The sequence below is a fragment of the Carlito syrichta genome, unplaced genomic scaffold, assembly GCF_000164805.1.
Source record: "Carlito syrichta isolate Samal-C Ts95f unplaced genomic scaffold, Tarsius_syrichta-2.0.1 Scaffold307691, whole genome shotgun sequence".
Classification (NCBI taxonomy): domain Eukaryota; kingdom Metazoa; phylum Chordata; class Mammalia; order Primates; family Tarsiidae; genus Carlito; species Carlito syrichta.
Genome location: NW_007251787.1, coordinates 433,016 through 439,015, shown reverse-complemented (window position 1 = coordinate 439,015; position 6,000 = coordinate 433,016). Strand labels below are relative to the sequence as shown.

The 6,000-nt window shown below is 37.9% G+C and overlaps 1 pseudogene; it reads left to right on the top strand.

The window, feature by feature from the left end:
* Positions 1 to 266: 266 nt before the first annotated feature.
* LOC103266953 overlaps positions 267 to 6,000 on the top strand; it is a 41,308-nt pseudogene continuing 35,574 nt past the window's right edge.

Below are 6,000 nucleotides of genomic sequence, written 5' to 3'. Positions count from 1 at the left end.
CTTTACTCATACACCTCCTGGGGTACTGTGATTTAAGGAGTTTCCAAAGGATTAGCTGCCTGTCAAATTTCTCCTAAATTGGACTGTGATAGCATGACTAAATTATTTTCATGGGAACCAAAGTTTCTATAGTTCTTAGGTAAATTAGTTATGGAATATTAAGATGCAAACATCAAATACAAGGTTCAACTCAACTGTGGACATCTGAGCTGTTGACTAACTGGTCACCCATGCTATCTAGAGAGAATGGGCAGAACTCTCACCAAATGGAGGAGTCCAAGGAGCTTGGGGTCATCATGAAACCACTCAATGACTATCGAGAGAGTACCTGCGGGGGAGTAAGGCATAAAGAAGAGAGGAAAGGCCTTCTGCAAATGGTTCCACAATTATGACTTAGGCTGATTTGTTCTGTCCAGATCTAAGGTTTTTGAGGGATGGCAACCTGTGATCTTGTTCCTTTGAGTTCCTTCCCAGTGCCATTTTTGTCCTGAACGAGTAGCTCTCAGGACAATGTCCTAACTGATCCTCTTAGAATTATTGTGGCCTAGACAGCTAACTTTGCACCAGCAAATCATGTTTTTTTTCCCAGTGGTCATGTTTTATAGATTCCTTTGCTTCTGGTTGGGACTGGAAACCAGTGACATGGGAGTGGGCATGACGTGTGTGTTTTATAGGCTGAGGTGATTAAAAAGCAGATGTGCCTTTTCCGCTTTCTTTTTTCTTATCACCTTGTTGGTGCCAGTGGCAATGCTGGTAACTGAAACCTGAAGAGAGATGGCCACACAAATGCATGGAGACTGTGTATGCGTCACCGTAGAGAAGACCCACCAGGCTGGGAGCACTTACGTTTGACTGGCATGTGAACAAAAGACTCCTTTTTTAGTGTTAACCACTGGGATTTTTGGCTGATATTATTAAACATGTTCCTGAGATGATTTTTCCTTTGCAAATTGCTATCTGCTAGCTTTTCTTCTTGAGCTGCAGTCCTTTCCCTTTACCTTCTCTCCCCCGAGTCTTCCTATCTGCCCTGCAATTATGACTTCAAATGAATAATGAAACCAAACAAAGAGCAAAGAGAACAGAAGAGTAATGATTATTTCATTAATTCGTTTTTCTTTTTTTCTTGCTTGATTCTACTGCATGGCAGTTGTTCAAGAACTGGTGGAAGTCAAGGATAGATGTTTGTGGGCTTGTACTCCCGTGCTGGATATGACAAAGATAGAAACAGGAAAGGCCTTAGGTTGCATTGACATGTTTTTAAATTGAAAGTCAAGAAGAAGACTGCTTCCTCACCACTTTGCATCCATGAAATCTGTTTCTTTTTCATTTCTTACTTTCTACCTGACAGAGTGCCCTTGAAATGTCAGATTTGTCAGTGGTGCATTCTTCGGTCATTACTTGGTCTATAAAATTGGCACAGGAAGCTCAGAGAGTTGTTTCTACCTAAAAGCAAGCCATGTGTCTGGAGCCCACGTTTAGATGCTTTGATGGAAAAAAGCCTGAGAACCCAGAGCAAAATTACCCACACAAAATAAGGAAACAAACAAACAAACAAATGTGGAAAACAAAAAATGTGTGCTTGCAAAAGCACATCAAACTGGTCTTTGAGATCTTGTAATTTTCCTGCTTATATGAATTGTGCTCATGGGTATACTCACAATATGATCAAGTAGGGGTTGTACTTAAAACAGTTGTCACAGTATGTTATTTGAGTCATAATATTGGGTAAGACTATAGTTTCCAAATAAGAAAATTACTCCACAGTAACCTAGGGATTAAGGAGCTTAACTGGAATTGAAAAGATTGAGGGCTCCCTCAATGGTTTCCACCATCAGTTTATACAGACAATAAAGAACTGACTTGTTTTGAAAAATGTTTTAACTTTCCATAGGCAAATACCTGGCTCTTTGGGAAAGAGCTTACTATATTGTGCTGAATTCTGGCTGAAAATCTTTGGATTTGAATCTTGACTCTGCCACTTAAAGTCTTTAAGACTTTGGGTAAGTTACAACATTTCTCTCTGCCTCAGTTTCTTCCTTAGTAAAATGGGGGAAATCATGGAACCTAACACATAGAGTTGCCAGAAGCATTAAATAAATGAGTTTATAGAACTAGAATATTAGAACAGTAACTGCTAAATAAGAATCCGTTGTTCTAGTGTTGTTTTTCTGTTGTGGGTAAATGGATTTCTTCCTGTTTGAGCTTCTGTTGGATTGGAACACAGTTGATTTTCCCTCAGACATTTTAAGAGTCTGACTAATGTTCCTTCACCCTTCCCCAGAGCGTATTCACAGCACTAGGTATAACCAGCCCTTCTCTTCCAAGAGTCACAGCGAGGTTCTAGGTTTTTCTCTTGAGCCTTTCCCTTCAGCCTTTCTCTGCTGATTCTTTCTGCCTTCCTTGAAATCATGCCTTCCCTTCCATGGCAGTTTCACACATGCTAATCCAATCTTCTAGATCTGGTTCAAGAGTTATAATGATGAAGGATTTTCATCAATTGGTGTAGGGGAACTTAATGCTTCACATTTTTCATAGCCAGCTCTGTGGCAAGAGAGGACAGTTTAGTTTAGGAGCAAAAGACAGAACAATAGCTGTGATAATGACAGAGGCAATCACAGAAGGGTGAGAGAGCAAGCTGTCCTAGGATCCCTGTGCAAGATGAATTGCATGTATCTTGCTTTCCCAACTAAAAGCTGTAAGAAATTGACTGAATTGCTTATCTAATAGGTAACATTACCGTGCAGTAAAGGGAATTATTTTAAATGTCTTGTATACAGGTCTCTAACTATACATCTTTTTGTGGTATAATTTCTAAGAACAAAAATAACTCAAGGAAATAAACTCAGCTCAGTAGTTTTATTGCTGATATTAGAATTTTGTATATTGTAGAAAAAGCAAATAAGTAAAGAGGTTAATGAGATTAGAGTCCAAGGTCTTCAATGTATAAGAAAAGAGAAACAAATATAGAAACAAATAAATTAAGAAGGAGGAAGAACCCTATAATATTAAATCTGAGTTGGAAATATCAATATGAACATAAGATTATACATAATATAACTATATAATATACATGATGCGTTATATACTCTATAATCTGTATAACCTAATTTATTTGCGTATAATCTATAAGTTTCTTTCTCTGTGAGTGTGTTTGTATGTGTATACAGAAACAGAGAGAGAGAGACATGGAAAATGACAGAGAAAGAGAGAGAGGAGAGTGACAGAAAGAGAGGAAGAGAGAGAGAGAGAGAGAGAGAGAGAGAGAGAGAGAGAGAGAGTGAAAGAACAAAAATGCATGCTCTGTTCATTCTCTTCAATGAAAGAGCTCAGAAACCATTATGCTCTAGTAGTATTGAGCACACCCAGAATTCAGGTATTGTTTTCCAAAATACCATTCTCTAGAGCTCCTTACAGAACTGGCTGATTTTAGGTAAGTAATATTTATGGTGAGCTCACAATCTCTTACTATACCAAGGAAATGCTAAAGAACAGCTGGTGTCTTGTTAAAAGAATTCAGCTTGGAAGGGCTCTCACTGGCCAATTTGGGACAATATGAAATCAAAAAGAATAATGTTTGTAATTGATCATGTTGATTAAAATGTCTGAGTCCAAAAAGATACTAAAAAAAAAAAAAAGGAAAAAGGTTGTTTGGTTTTTTTGTTTGTTTTTGTTTTTAAGAGGAAAAGTAAGATTATGTGCCACAATGAAGGTTATTAGTACAACAACTCCTTACTCTGAAAATTAGTAATTAAAAGGAAGTAAGCCAGGCACAGTGGCTTGCACCTGTAATCCCAGCACTTTAGGAGGTTGAGGCAAGAGGCTTGCTTGAACCCAGGGGTTCAATGCAAATATAAATAAAAAATTAGCTGGGTGTGGTGGCACATTCCTGTAGTCCCAGCTACTCAGGATGCTGAGATGGGAAAATCACTTGAGTCCAGGAAGTTGAGGCTGCAGTGAGTCAGTTTTGGAGTAAGACCTCGTCTCAAACCCCCTCCCCTGCTAAAACCCCAAACGGACATAGCTAAGCTTTACTCTGTTTGTATTTGTCAGGATAGGTAGGTTATGCTGCAGTAACAAACAGCCTCAAAATCTTAGTGGCTTAAAGCTAAAGATTTTTCACTTTCACTACGTCTCTTCTGGGTTGGCAGATGTTCTGATTCACATCATCCTAACTTAGGGATGCAGAGTCACAGACTCATTAGTTTAGAGTACTGCTGGTCACCGTGGAAGTGGAAAGGAAAGTGCTAGAAAATATATACCATGTCTGCTTGTATTTTCATTGACCCACACAAGCAGATACAGCCATGCCCAAATTTAGGAAATAATTTTCTTCTTTCCTTTTCCTCAGGGGCAAAGTATGCTTTCTCCTTCCACTGATTTTGTGACTTGCTTTGGCCAGTGCAGTGACTGCACGCTGACTGCGTGCGAAGGCTTCAGGGAGCGGTTCAGGCTTTTGCTCTCTCTTTTCATTCATACCATCCAGTAATAGAGGAGCAGACCCTCGGGAGACATTGTTTCTTTATTCAGAGTTCTGGTGTGAGAAACATGTGATACTGAATGAGGGCCTGCAAGGCCCGAGGAGCCAAAGCCTGGCCCAGTCACAGTCCTGAGAGTGAGAAGTGTGTGTTGTGATAGTCACTAATCAAATCTGAGTTGCAAATATCAGTATGAACATACGATTATATGTAATATAACTATATAATATACATGATGTGTTATATATTCTATAATATACTCACAGAGAGAGAAAGCAACTTATAGATTATATGCAAATAAATTAGAGATAGGTTATACAGATTATAGAAAAGTGAACTAATATACTCATTATGTTCTCAGAAGGAAAAAAAAAGAAACAGACATCAGAATAGCCCCTAAAACTACCACATTGCTTTTTAAATAAAGACCTATTATAAGTATTGTAGAAGATTCCCAGCTGATACGTGTAGCAAGAATGATACCAGTAGAAACCACCATTTTTCCATGCCCCAAAAACTGATTCAGGCAAGAATTGTCAATGAATATTGGAAGCATTAAGTGAAAGGTTGTTAGGAAATGGAATATGTAGATGGGGCTTACGTACCACCCTACAGATTATTTGCTCTTTACAAAGGGTGAAGTGCCCTTTAAAACAGAGAGTACTGTCAAACTATACCTCACTGACAGTGGACAGCTTGACATTGCGTGCCTTCTGACATCATGCAGTATTCTGTAACAACACTGCCTGTGAAATGTCCTTACCTAAAATATTCCATCTGTGTTTAATCAAAAATTTAGTACAGATTTCTGATGTATAGGAAATGCAGGGGACATAGGTATGTGTTAAACAAGGCTCTGGGACACCACAAATCAGAAATCTAGTAGTTTTATAAGGCTATTGTTTGAGATGTTTTTAAAATGTCCATGTCATGGGGGTAAAAAAGCATTTGTGTCTTGATCTATTCTGGTTTAAAATTAACAAAAGACATAAAACATCTCAATGCATTGCATAAGCCTCAATTAGAATCTAGTGTGAAGAAGATAACTACAAATGCATTGTTGCTCATTTGGAAAATTTGAGTATGACTGGAATGTTGGATGATATCAGGGTATTTGTTATAATATTTATGGGTATGATAAAGGTATTGGGGATACCTCAGAGATCTTTCTTAGTTTAGGAGATGTATTCTGATTTATTTAGTGGCTAAATTTCAGATATCTAACCCATTTGGAATAGTTCAGCAATAAATTTATACAGGTACACAAATTCACAAATATAACATTTGCAGTTAAGGTAAAATGCTAACATTACTTGAACCTAAGTGGTGAGTATATGAGTGTTCATTATCTTAGTCTGTCAAATGTAAATTTGAAATTTTTTTTAATAAAGTTGGAGACAAAAATGAAGCAAGACATTACATGCAGGAGAGTAGGTGTGTGTGACATTCAAACCTGTGCTCAAAATGTCATCCTGATCCAGAAGTCTAGCAAGGCGAACATGGCTTCCATCTGTATTCTTTTCTT